A 15,188-nucleotide genomic window follows, 5' to 3' on the forward strand; every position below is an offset into this window, starting at 1 on the left:
CCACAGTTTTTTGGTCCACCCACTTACTGATGGGCACCTAGGTTGCTTCCAGCACTTGGCTATTGTAAACTGTGCTGCTGTGAACATTGTGATAAGGAAAATGCATAAGAATTCAAAATCCTTAAAAACTTCTTAATCATTCAAAAAGTAGAAGACTAACACAGATCCCTTCCCTCTTTCAGTCTGGCAAAGAAATCACATCAGCCCATGAGCCACATGTTACCACCCAAGTGATATGTGCTTCTGATCTGGTAGTTAAGAAGGGTTTGAGAATTAAATGTTTACCTCTCCTGGGTATGAATGCTTCCTTAATTTTGCCAACTCAAGAAATGAATAAAGCTGCAAATCACTCCAGTGATGCTAAGGATGCCACAGGTACCTTTAGCAGATGTTTGCAATGATCAATGGCTCTAAACTAGAAAAGCTTAAAAGGCATGCTTTACAGCTCCTTAAAATAAGATTTTAAATATTTTTATATATTTTAAAAAATTCTTTGCCTGATTAATATTTATGATTTTACATAGAAGCTAGCTTGATGCTGTGGTTGGAAAGTTAATAATTTAGAAAGCCTGCTTTGTAGTCTAATGGCAATGCTTGACTTTTGCTACAGCTTGAGGGCTGGCAACTTTGAAGTTTCTGTCTTAAATTAAGAGAAAAGAAAGAGTCAGACATCAGCTCTTGTTCAGTTACTTTTCTGAGGGGTTCTTTTAACTGAGTTCCATGAAGCCATAATGTCTTTTAACAAGAATATTGATTGCAAAATAAAGTCTTGTTCCATTATCTTCTTAGAGGAAGCCCAAATAGAGGTATTTTAAAAGTTGGAGTGACATCACTTCTTTGCTGAGTGTAAGTGTACTGTTAACTCTCTGGAGCACATAAAAGGAAAGTTTTCAGAGGAGTTTTCTGTGTAAGCAAATCTTTTCTTCCTCCCCAATTTAAAATAAAGAAAGAAAAGCTATGACACTTAATTTCCTCTGACTGTATGATTGTGTGTTTTAATTTAGAAAAAATCTCCACACCACTAAATTTTACTTACTAGTTAGATAACAACTGTTATGAACACTGTTGCTTGCTACCATGAGACCTAGGAAATGACAGGTAATGGTTCTTAAGGTAACCAGTAGGGCCAATTACCCAGCCCCAGTGTCCAATGAAGCTGGCAGACTGAAGCTCAGCAAGCTGAACTGCTGCATATTGAGTGTGCTTAGTGAAACTCAGAGGATCTCCTTATCCAGTGGACATTATTTTTAGTTATTCATCTTCACTGCAGTTGGTTATTCCCAAATTCCAAACACACTATTAGAATTCAGCAACCCTACCATTTTATATTATAATAAAGCATACAGCTAAAGCTGAACATAAACCTTGAGAAATGTCAAATAATAACTGAAAAATCTCATTGAGAGATCTAAACAATTACAAGTTCTTTGAAATAGGACCCACGGATATAGGGGAAACATGATTTCTGATACCCAAGCAAACATAAACTAGCACTAATTCAAATGTTTTGAACTCACTAGCTGAGGGTTTAAATTTAATGGACTACATTAGGACTCAACCATGTAAAGAGAGAACAAAAGGCAATGGAATGGTTCTAATAGTGGGAAGGACAAGACCCTGAATCTACACTTCTTACTCACTACTAATAACTAAGTAGAGACTAACTAGGGTTTATGGTTGGTGAAAGCTTGAAAGACCCACATAATCTTTAATTAATCAAAGAACTACTCTTCAATATCTTTGCTGTTGCATGCTGGAAATTCCAGAAATAAAAGAGAGATGGTACCTTTATTCTGACTTAATGACTAGTGCAACAATTATATGCAGGCAATAAGTAATAAATATTCATGAAGACAGTGCTTTTTATATTTCCATACTGCAAACAACTATGTCACAATGGACAAATGATTCAAAGCAACTTATGTCACTGTTTTTATGTTACTATGTGATTAATTGCTGAGAAATTTGTTAAGTACTTTAAAATATGATGAGGTCCCATATGTTTGATTATTTCATTATTTTTGAAAAGTTTGATATGTTGTTTTTCAAATTGATCTCTTTCCAGCAGAATTTAACATTAATTCATTATTTCTGATTTTAAGCATTTTTCACTAGCTGAAATAAGCCATATACTGAGGTAACATATACAGGGTAGGGAAAAAGTAGGTTTATAGTTATCAGTACATGAAACACAGAGATTATTATTACATTATTATATATCAATCATTGTAGTTTCCATAAGAAAAAATGAAAACCTACTTTAGTCACTTACATTGAAAATATCTTAGGCCTTCCTGGAGTTTTTCTTCAGCTCTTTTTATAAATCAGGTTTCTCTGTTTTACAAAAGCATCTCAGGGGAAACTTTCTAAACTCTATCTATGATATACCAATAATCTGATACATTTACTTTTTCTTTCTTTTTACAGCATATAAATTACACAATTTTAAAACTATATCTGTATAATCTATCATCTTCTATTTATATGTAGGTAGGTTTTGTCCATTGGTATGTATTTCATGTTACCAGATTCCTATAATATATATGGGGATCTAACGATATTGCTTCATTGCTTAGTGCTCCTTTTTTGACTTTTCCTACAGGGGATTCATAACGATCCAAGGATGCACCTTAGGATCTTTTATACATGATGGAGATTAAATAAGAAATGGATGCAGTTAGCAACACAAATAATGCTATTGAGAAACCTGCCAGCACTATGAATAAGTCAGAATTGTCTAGAAAATAATCACCTTATTAATTAATTTTTCTTGGAATCATTCAGTCTTATGATTTTCCAGGAAATTAAATTGATTAAAGGCTCATAAATCATATATACCTTGTCACTTTTACCATTGCTCTAGTGAGAAAATACTTTTTAATTAATGTTTAGCAGATATTTTCAAACTTAATTTGTTGTATTTTCTTATTGTCATGCAAATAAAAATAAAATTACTAACTTGAAGTTTTGTACAAACTGCACAAAACTTCTAACTGGTGGCCACAAGGAGTCCTGTGATTTCCTCGTGCATGGCTTGGCATTTAAGAAGCATAGATTATACATCTAGAAAAGGGCAAAACAATTTACCCTAAGGTTATGTTTTCATAAGCAAAGTAATTTTAGATGATTATACAATACTAGCAGACTGAGTCTGAAGTTACATTATACAGACTGTATAATCATGTCATGCTTTAGATGACCACTGCCAATGGGGTCAGGAATTTTATTTCTTGCATTTAGCTTTCATACTATCTACATGTGTGAATTTGGACTAGTCAAACCAATTTCAAAAAAAAATTGAAATTTTTCTCAGTTGGTCTGTTTCCTGATCTATCAAATGTCAGTGTGTCTTTCTTCTAATATTTTGTTTATCTCAATTCTCACTTCACTGTAGCTCCTAGAACATAGCCTTCAAATTCCTAACATTTTTATTCTATTTGAAACTATTTCCAGATTTATAGGATGCTAAAAGGCTTACCAAATCTACTTTTTTTTGTTAGAAATATAATTCAAAAACATATCTTTGGACAAAATTTTTAATTAAAGACATTAGCTTTGGATAAAATTGTCAATATATTTATATATAAAGTATATATATATACTTTATAAAGTATATCAAGTGTGTATAGTATATAAAATATGTATAGTATAGTATATAAAACATGTATAGTATAATATATTATAAAGTACATCAAGTATATGTAGATATAAACTATATAGTATATATGCTATATATACTATATACTAGTATAATATATACAGTTATACTAGTATATAGTATATATACTAAAGTATATAAAGTGCATATATAAAGGGTGTTTGTGTGTGTGTATATATATATATAGTTAGAAAATAACTTAAATAATTATTTAAATTGATTCATTTAAAACATAGAATAAAGAAACATTCCCCTGGTAGAATGCAGCTTTGAGGACTAAACATAAAATGATTTTTAAGTGGATAAAATGTGAAAGCAATTTTTAAACACAGGTAATCTATATGTTTAGTGTTTCTGTTGTGAGAAGTAAATGCATTTTCCTAATGCATTTAAGCAAGCAGTATTAATGATTAATAACATTTTTGATCCTGTAACCAGACCTACAAATTCTTGAATAATTAATAAGGTATTCAATACTACATAGGATATCCATCTGCTAAGAATTTGTTTTGTATGTATGCAAACTGTTAATGTTGAAAGCCTTACACAAAACATGAGAAAAATATTTGAGAATGGTTTCATAATATCTACTAATATCTATACAAGTTCATTATTTTTAATAACTTGCTTATGTTAAAAATGCTTATAAGCCATTCATAAAAGAGGTAATTGTGACATAATAGCAAAAATGACACCTAAAAAAAGTGACATGATTTCTATTTCAAATTGTCGTCTCTATTCAGTAAATAACATTACTGAATAGTTTTGAGGAACTACTAAATTATAGCTATTGTGCTGAAATTTAAGAATAATATGAAGTAGAAAATGTGTAAAATCTAAAAAAGTCACAATTCTTCATCACACAGTATGTATCAGGTTGAAAAACATATTTCAATGTCCATTCTTAAGGCATTATTTGTGTTTTCCATGGAGATACAAAATTTTTGAGACATAAAATGAGAAAATAAGTGTTAGGTTAAAAGGCACTACCATGTCATCTTAAATATTTTTAAATACAATTTTATTCTTTATATTTTATTTTATATTCTAATTTTCAGGTTATATTAAAATATATGGGAGAGTATATTTACCAATGATACATTGGACAAGGGTTTAATCTCCAAAATATATAAAGAACTCACATGACTCCACTCCAGGAAGATAAACAATCCAATTAATAAATGGGCAAAGGACCCGATCAGACACTTCTCCAAAGAGGACGTGGAAAGGGCTCATAGACACATGAAAAGATGCTCAGAATCACTAGTCATTAGAGAGATGCAAAGTAAAACTACAATGAGATACCACTTTGCACCTGTCAGAATGGCCATCATTAATAAAACAGCAAACAACAAGTGCTAGCAAGAATGTGGAAAAAAGGGAACCCTGGTGCACTTTTGGGAATGCAGTCTGGTGCAGCCACTGTGGAAAACAGTATGGAATTTCCTCAAAAAATAAAAATGGAACTGCCTTATGACCCAATGACTCACTGCTGAGAATATACTGTAAGAATCCTGAAATATCAATTCAAAAGAACTTAAGTACCCCTATGTTCACAGCAGCATTATTTATAATAGACAAGTGCTGGAAACAGCCTAAGTGCCCATCAGTAAATGAATGAATTAAAAAACTGTGGTACATTTACACAATTTCTACGCAGTAAAAAAAAGAAAAAGGAACTCGTACCTTTTGCAACAGCATGGTTGGAACTGTAGACTATTATGCTAAATGATATAAGCCAGTTGGTGAAAGACAAATATCACTTTACCTCACTTATAACTGTAATCTAATGAATAAAATAAACTAATGAGAAAAACAGAACCAAAGAAATGGAAACATGGAACAAACTGACAGCTGGAGAAGGGGAGGAGAGAGGGGAAAATAATAGAAGGGACAGTAAGGGATTAGTCCAATAACATATATGAATGACCCATGGACACGGACAACGGAGAGGGAATTGACTGTAGGAGAGAGGGGAAGGCTAGGCAGAGGGAAGCAAGAGGGAAAAAAATGGGACAGCTCTAATAGAATAAACAATAGAAAAATAAAGTAGAAAATGTTCTTAGACGAAAATCTATAAGAAAAAGAATTCAGGTAAAATTTCAAGTTGGAGGACATTATAATTAAAAATACCATCACATTTGACATTAGGCCTTGACTATATTATTTATTATCCTGCACCTGCACCAACATTTTGGGTTTTTTTACACTGCATTTTTATATAGTTTTGTACTAAATTTTTGAATTTTGCATACAGAGTATTCTCACAGTGTTTAGAACATTAACTTTACTGCATCACTTTTTATGTTTTTTAGAGATATGTTTGTGTTTCCTAAATAGCTATTCTATTTTTATTTTAAGATTTTTATAGATGTCGTAAATAACTAGGTTTCTTTCCTTGTGTTCACTGATTAATGTCAAAATTCTGGTCCACTCCTGGCAAAGAAATAGAATTTATGGTACCTATTTTTATGATAACCTCATTTCCTGCTCCATATTATATCTTTAACTTTATCGAATTTCCTTAGTTGACTTTTTTAAAGTATCTAGTATCTATGCTACTGATGTCAATATAAGCTGAAATCAATTAATTAATTAAATCAGTTAAGCTAAAGGTTTAAATTATTTTCAAATTCATGTAAGTTTCTAATCATTAAATTATCCAAAGTTATTGTCTTTGCTTCAAGTGTCCTTTTTAAAAAAATAAAATGAAATATCCTTTGATATATTTATCTTGATGTGGAACAAATATCCTAGAGCACCGACTGGAAGGCTAGGGAATATTACAAATAAAGTGAATTTGATATATATCAGTACATATGACCATTTGTTGTTAATATCTAGATTCACTGCACTTCCAGAAGCAACATCCATATCCTTCCAGCTGTTACAGTAACTCTGTCTTAGCCCATTACTCTAATTAATTTAAGCTTATTATCAGTGCTTCCATCATTCTGGAAAAGGGAAAGTCAAAAAGGTATAGAACCAGTGAACTTTCTAAGCTTAATTAGGAGGAAAAGAAACCTCTAAACATATATAATATTGTAAAATTCTTTGATCTCTAAAATACTGTGTACCTTCCAAGACACACATTTGAAATAAAACCTTGAAGATGTAAAAAATAAGTCCATAATAAAAATTATTATTGAAGCTAGCCAACTGCCTTTTCATTTATAGTAAATTACTGTTATACCATACACATATAACTTTTATTCAAATATTATTAAAATACAAAGGTTGCAACTCCTATTCCCTACTGAGAATGAAAATACTAACAAGTTTCTTAAGGAAGAAACTAATTCCTAACATCCAAAATATAAATATTTTATACATGTAGATTAATCACCTTAAAGACAGAAGGAATGTGGCTGAGGCAGTTGCATTAGGTACTACTTCAGAGTGAATATATTGCCTCATAACATGAATGCAAATCCATATTTTTAAAGGAAACATGTAAAAGACCACAAAACTAAGTTGACTGCGCATTATTGAATGTGTGAGAATTATGCTTTGGCCTTCATTTTTCAATTTGTAAACACATAAAGTAAAAACTTCTGAATTTCAATTCAGACTTGTGTTTAAAGATTAAAAACAAGATCATTGTATATTTCCTAAAGATTGTTTCTGATGCTATAAGTAGGAAATCATTTTCCCAACCTAAATTAAATAATGAAAGAAATGCTCTCTGGTGCAGGTTGATTAATCCCAGAGTTATGACTGCTAAGTAGCCATGCCCACTGACAGTACCTTGCAGGGAGTTGCATTACAGATAGGCTTCAGATACAGCACAAGTTTGACAAGGATGTTTACCCATGCCCGGCCAGTTCTTGGAAATGCTGCAAGTCTTCTGGCCATCTTTCAGGCCCTTTTATACCACCTGGCAGCTAAGCTGAACATTTGTATATGAAATATGCACTAGCATCTTTTTCTTATACCTGTCCTCCTAGCTCACTTCAGGACAATCACTTGACTTCACTCTAATGTATTGTTTTGGAAATGAGAATAACTGCACTGGCACTTGTGAAATTGTATTCTGCAGACCACTCAAATAAAATGACCTGGGATGTGGTTGAAAAGTCATGTTCCTGACCTCCATCACATCTCTATTACATCAGAATACAAATTGTAGAGGTCAGACCGACTCTATTTTCATAGGCTTTTTATTCAATACATATGCAACAAACTCTGAAAGTGTCTAAACTAAGCTTATATATAAGATGTGTGAAGAGGAGGGATAGTCTGATGGAAGTTCTAAGTCTTTTTTCCTTCCAGGAATAAAAAAAAGAAGCTTTTTTCCCTTGGCCTTTATATTGGCCTGAGCAGGAGACAAGAGGAGGCTGGGGTGTGGGGGTAGTGGGGCACAGCCAGGGAAAACTCCAATGCTCCTAGCGGGACTTTCCATCTTATTTTTCTTGATCATAGTTATCAGTATCTGACAAATAATATATATTTTACTTCTTTATTTTTGTCTTTATCACCCTCACTGAATTTATGTGCCAAGGCAGAGGAAATAGTTTGCCAATAAGTATTTTATAAATGAAAAAATGAATCAAATGTCTGTACATAACATCAGTCTTTATATATCTAAGATGTTACAATAAGTTTATGAATTCTTTATCCTCTTGACTGCAGAGGTGCTTTAGACCCTCAGTAACTGAGGGGGTGAATTTCAGTTTTGTAGAAGCAGAGGAAATAATATTTTTCTGTAGTACCTGATGCTCCCCCACCACCTTATAGCAACACATTTAGCAATCTGATAAATGATCACTCAGACTTCATTCATCTCTACTTCTGTGAAAAATTCTTTGTGCTTTAGACATCATTCATAAAATTTTAGCTGTCTTTCTCAATAAAAATCCCATAGCTAAAAATATAAAATAATGATTATTTTAATATGATAATGTAAAATAATATTCATATTGTTAATATTTTATTATTGGTTTTTAATTCAAGGGCTTATCACTGTGGCCCATTGATTTTTTTCTTTCTTTGTATGTTCAGTTTCTTTAATGACCCCCATCTCTCTGAAGGGCAGGTGCAGGAAGTTTGGCGATGATGAGAAACGTCCCACTGGAAATTGTTGCCCTAATTGAAAGCTTTGCTCACATGCTGTAACCAGCATCTGAATCTCCTTGCTACCAGCATTCAGCCTTTGCCACGCATGTGCCATTTATATGACTCCTAGATCAGCTGTCAGTCTGCACTCAGCAGAAAGGTAAGCTCATGGCATCAGACCTAGACTCCCAAAATGGAACTGTTGTTGATTCCAAAAAGGATGACACTAGCAAACACATCTTCCTCAGCTTGCCCAATCCCTAAAATATTTCAATAATGAAAGTACAACTCATGAAGACCTGATTGATCTCTTTAGGGAAGAAGTACTTCAAGGAAGTACCACAGGGAATAGCTATCCTCATCAAAACAGTCCTCAAAATATGGTGGTACCTCAGGGAATGTGTCCTTATTGGCGCATTTGTGCGAAAATCATCTAACACAAAGGGCCTTGGGCAGGTGAGCAAAGGTAGTGTTAGCTCTGGCTCAGCAGTCCGTGCCTGCTCACATTGCCCATCTATTCCTCAGGAGTGGGGGCAGCCACCTCCTCTTTCTCCTCTTTATGCTCAGCCTGGGCTTCTGTTTCTCCTCCCACACAGTTTTCCCTTCCCCTGTGGCATCTTTCCATGTGGTGTTCTTTTTAGGCTGGCTGGCTGCAAGCATTTTAACATAAAACTAGACCATCTTATCACAGTTTCACCTCCTAAGAGACAGGCGGAAGATGGTGCTGTTTAATGCAAATGGGAAGCCAGCAACTGGTATTGAGTAAGGCCTGGCAGAATGAAGGCTCCAGGACCTGTTCATAGAGCCACAGTATGGTGCAGACAACTGTGGTACCTGCCAGTGTCACACATTTGCCCACCAGAAAAGTCTTCATCTTGAAGTGAGTATCCAGCAGCCCCAGAATTCACCTCATCACCTCTTTTGCATTCTCTGTAGCCTGCTTGTTGGAGTACCTGATGCCTTAAGTGGGGAATACCCAGTTACTGGCTGAGGGCATTATGTCACTATCAGTAAGGGTCACCCATTCACTCGATGGGCTGCTACCTCTGGGGTACTTCCCAGAAGCTCCTCATTGCTCACATAATGAGCCATGACACTGGTCTCAAGCAGACAGAATCTATGGTTGCCCTAAAATTCTGGAAACTTGCTGTCAGGAAATTTATCAGGAAATCTAGGCGTGAGGTTGGTTTGGCCAATGTGGAAGTAAGGTGGTGCAGGGAGCATGCCAACCTGAGCCTCGCTATACTGAACAGCAATGAGGTCCTAAAAGGCCCTCCAGTTTTCACGATATATGCACAAGTTCCCAGTCGAGATGGTGACTTCACAGAGAAAGGGACCACTGAGTGTTTTTACAGCTTTAGTATTTACCCTTACGTCTTCAGTCCACCCATCAGTGCCATTCCCTAGTTGTCTAATGACAGCACCATTGTACTTGATTCCTTATTGATCATTCATTTAGCCTGTCTTCAGTCCTGTCTTATGTGGGGCCAGAATGCCCATTATAAAATGCATGTCTAATTATAACACACACCTCCTACTTAATGTCCATGTTTCTGTATCACCTATCGAATAATATCTATAATCATTTTTATTGATATGGAAGATTTCTATTACCCTGCCCTTAACTATTTCTGAAAATAATTGCTGACAGATTTTCTGCCTTTTCTTTCTCCTCTACCAGACAATTTATTTATAGTTGGTCAAATACTTATAGTTTCCTGTCTCTGTACATTGGCATATATTCTCCTCTTTCCTTTTAAAAAGCTCTGCCACCTACTTAATGACCTAGAAAGTGGTTACTCAACTCTAACTCAAGTACACAGTTTGTACAAAATGTCTCTGATTTGCTAATTTTGGTTGTTTAGTATCTCCTTTTGTTCCCATAATGCATTTTATGTGATCTTATCATCTGTACTCTTTACACTGCTCTTAAAGTATTCTTTCCAGAAAACAAGTCCATCATCTCAAGCTTTTCTACTGTTGAATCATAAAAAATACTCTAAGTAACACTGTTTTTAATCATTTGACTCCCTAATTCATAGAATATCAGATGATGGATGAGCACCAAATCCAAGGTTACCTGTTCAATAGACTGAACATAAAACTCAGATGAACTATGTGATCATGTTTAATCTTTCAGGAATTTGAATTGGAAAATATGGAGGCAATAAGGCAGTTTTTAGCAGGGAATAAAGCTAAAAAGTTTTATTTAAGGAAACTCTGAGGTGGTTTATGACAGGCAAGGAAGCACTAGGTTCATAAATGTTCATGGCATGCCAAAGTTATAAGGAAGCAAAAGTTACAAGTAAACAGGAGTTATATGACAAATTAAGTGTTTATGTACAGTGGAGAGTAAGAAAAAGTAATCTTGTAGCAAAAAGGGGAAATGACAGAAATTTAGAAGGTCATGAGTCATAGCAGAGCTCACATAATCATTAGTTATTCTGTTCAATCTTCTACAGCTGATATTCTCAGTACTGCCTTAGATTCCTGAAGAAACTTAGGTGTCTAAATTTTCTCAGTGGTCTGCAATATTATGATTTCTAGCTGCTTTTGGCATAATTATGCATTTTTTTTGCTTGAGTGAACATATTCTTTATTACTAGAGTAACTTGCATGACTCTCTTGCTTTTAACCACAAGAGCTTAATAGAACATCCTTTCTCACCATAATGTGAATTTCACAGAAACTGATGTACTCTCTTCTTTCTCATTATATCTCTGATGTACAGTAAGCACCTTTCCTTTCTTCAGTGCTAGACACAATTAACATGCCCTAGTCTACTCCCAAAGTCTCTTGCTTACCCTAGAAGTTGCCAATTTAATGCAATCAGGAAGGTTACAGTTCATAATCTCTTACAGTGATTCCCATGAGGGAGTGAGGAAAGAGCAGCTGGTCAAGTTAAATTCTATTTTAAAAAGATCAAAAGAGAAAAATTCCTGATTCACATATGAACAAGCAATTAAGAGTGCATTATGTCCCACAGTGACGGTGAGTATTACTGAGGACAGTAAAACCCGCTGGTCATTGAGTCCAGAGAACAAGAGAAGTCTAGAATATTCAGTATGCTACTGAAATGAGTATGCTCACACGGCCCAGTGGGGAAACCTATCCACATCCTCAAAACGTCCTCTTCAAGGAGCTCAGCTGGCCCTGAAATTCTAAATTATGATTTGTTTCTGTGACCCCTTTTTCTTATATATTTAATCTCAATTAACCCCACATCCCCTGATATACTCTAGTCTCTTACCAGCTTTGGAAGCTTCTCATTTTGCAATCACAACACAAAAGGTCTCATATAGTAAAAGAACTCATTCAGCATTCTAAGGTCTTCTCTTAGCATTTTAAGTGATCCTCTACATCACTCTCCACCCAAAAGCAAAGCTACCTTTGGTAACCCAAAGATTATTTACTCCTTTATGGCTGATAAAGTTGCCTTTAAGGTATCCCTTTATATAGAGTCTTGGATGAAGTGGAAAAAACTACCAAACACACACACACAAATAAATTTTTGGTAGAGCATGCTAAAGCTGCAATAAAAAACTAAATCAGTGGATCATAATTAGACTAAAAACAAGTGGTTGAGACCATGGTCTCATAACTTTTTAAACTAGTATAGTTACTGAAGCTAAAACCAAAATTTTTGGTGGTCAGAGCAGAAATGATGTAATCACATTAATATTCCCAGAACTCCAGGCCCATTATTATTAAGTCAACCCTCAAGTAATTGGCTTCAATGTTTTCTCCATTTTAGGAAGAAGGTATTATTACCTTTGTTAGGCAGCATTTACTTACAAACCTAAAACATCATGAAAATCTTCATGCATCAAGTCTTACTTCTATGAAATTATACCAATCTTTCAGGAATGATAAATTTGGACATTTTAAACATGCAAATATAGAGTAGTTATAAGTAAAATAATACATTTTAAATGTATAGCATTTATTTAAAGAGTAGGGAAAGATTGATAACAATACAAGCATTTCAAAATTAAAAAATGAAACTGTTAACTCCTCTCATTCTGAATTGTTCTATATTCTTTCAGATAAAATAAGTTGACATGATAAGTTGAATAGAGAAAAGCCTGCAAAGGTGCTAATTAGAGAATTGTAGGAGAACTAATTTTGCAGTTCATCAAGTTATAATTACTGTATATATGTTTTAAAGAATCATAGAAATATTCATACTATTTTTATTATACAAGGATTATTAACTAGTCTGTGTATTCTTTAATTATTTTTCACACTCTGAGCAATTTGTTAGAGTTATACTGCCTCTATACCTGATTGAGTGATGAAAAAGCTGAATCTCACTTATCCCTAAAATATTCAATATTTTAGTACAGCTATAACTGCAGCAACTGGGAAGTCTTAAAAAGTCTTCTGCCTGTGGTTGTGGTATGATAAAAAAGACATCTGATCTTTATCTCTAGTTCCTGCACAGAACTCTCAAAACCCTTGGAATTTACTGAGTGATAAAGATGACAGAAGCTGCTTTTTATTCTAACGAAGCAACTTTTGGCAGGGTAGTATCTCAGATACCTTTAGAATGGGGGCTAGTCACCAGAAATACCAAACATTGATTATTTAGATGCTTGAAATTTTCTGTCCCACTGTCACCCTCCAGAGAATGAAAGGGTCTTAAAATTGAGCTAATTACCAATAGCCAGTGATTTAATCAAAGCATGCCTATATAATGAAACCTTTTAAAAAATTCCTAAAAGATGGGGTTCAGGAAGTTTCTGGGTCAGAAAAACCATCAAGGTGCAGGGAAAGTGGTATGCCAGGAAAGATTCAGGGAGTTCCACACTTCTTGGAACTGCCAAGTTCTTGGTTTGACACCAAACCTTGCCTTATGAATTTCTTTTATTTGGTTGTTCCTGAGTTGTATAGTTCACAGCAAACTAGTAATAGTAAGCTTTCCTGAGCTCCAAGAGTCTCTCTAAAGAATTATTAAACCTAAGTAGAGATTATGGGAACTCATGATTTATTAGTAGATAGTGGGTCAGAAATACCAGTGGACAGGGATTTGAAAATGGTGCCTGAAGTGTGGACAGTCTTGTGGGACTGGGTCCTTTAACGAAGGATCTGATGCTAACTCCAGGTTGACAGCATCAGAATTGAATTCTTAGATAACTAGTTGGTCTCAGAGAGTTGAAGAAGTGATGATGGAAAAAATACCATGTGTTTGGTGTCAGGAGAGAAAAAAGAAAACCAAAATCCATATGCCTGAATTGGTGTAAGAAAAAACACTAGGTCAAAATGTTTATTGTAGTCATTGAAGAGAATGTGTTTTCTGCTAGCTCTCTGGACACCCAGCAATGAATGCAGTTGCTAAGCAAAAAGGTTAATGGGAAGAGGAGGGCCACAGAATACAAATTTTAGTTGCTATGGACAAATGTCTTGGTTTTAGCACAAGTGGCCAAAGTATTTTAATAATATGTAAAACCAGGACATTTTATGTACAAATGCTCAAACCACTGAGAAGCCATGCCTTGAATTTAAAACAAGTGAAAATTTAGTAATGACTCTTCTACTTTCTGCTCACATTTGCTGCTCCAACTCATTGCATTCTTATTGAAATTGATAAAACGTGCAGACCAACTTTAGGATTATCTTGAGATGTAGATTTTCAAAAGTGGCAGCATTGAGTGGCATTCTCCAAATTTCCTGGTGAGCAACACGTTAGGATAGACAGTTCTTTACATCTACCACCCAGCAGGTATCCTTGGATTTAGAGGGTAATCTTTATATTCAGAATAACTCTGAGGTCATGGATAGTGTATTTTCTTAAAAAAAATTTCTATAATTCTAGGTAATTGATGGATAAATAGGTATTATTTATCATTTATAAAGGAATTTCTCCCAGTTTGGTCACTGCTATACTCTCAAAGCCTTTGGGTATCAAAAGAAATCACAAAATATTTATTGAGTGAATTCAACAAATATTAAAATATGAATGAGTATAAAAACATTTGAAGCTAAGGAGAAAAAATCTAGGACCTTAATAACCTTCCTTATGTTACAAATGATTAAACCTTGTCTGACATGGACACCAGCCCACAGTGTCTATGGCATTATGATTGAGACTAAATAAATTCACACAGACTACCAAGTCCTGTGGAGGGAAATGGATGGCATGACTTCTCTCTCAAAAGGAGAGCAAGCCTCAGAGCACCTCGGCCACCCTCTCAAGAAGAGATCACCTGGACCCTTGACTTGAGAAGTTTTATTGGATTCAATTTGCATTGGAATACAGGGTGTATATGTAAAGCTCATTAATCATTATCAGGCAGTAACGATCAAACAATAGATAACATATAAAGAACTCAGGACCTATTTTGAGTCAGGGTCAGACAGCTAAATGGCCATACCACTTTGGGGAACAAACTCCCTGCATGGATCCTTATCATTTAATTGAGAACATTCTAAACAAAGCAGGTTTCACAGGATTTTACATATTCTTTCTTAGTCC

The 15,188-nt window shown here is 34.4% G+C and overlaps 1 pseudogene; it reads right to left on the reverse strand.

The window, feature by feature from the left end:
• Nucleotides 1-8,893: 8,893 nt before the first annotated feature.
• The window catches only part of LOC123818703, a 35,854-nt pseudogene continuing 29,559 nt past the window's right edge, over nucleotides 8,894-15,188 (reverse strand).

The sequence above is a fragment of the Phyllostomus hastatus genome, unplaced genomic scaffold (assembly GCF_019186645.2).
Source record: "Phyllostomus hastatus isolate PE091 unplaced genomic scaffold, TTU_PhHast_1.1 phas_contig_29, whole genome shotgun sequence".
In the NCBI taxonomy this organism is placed as follows: Eukaryota; Metazoa; Chordata; class Mammalia; order Chiroptera; family Phyllostomidae; genus Phyllostomus; species Phyllostomus hastatus.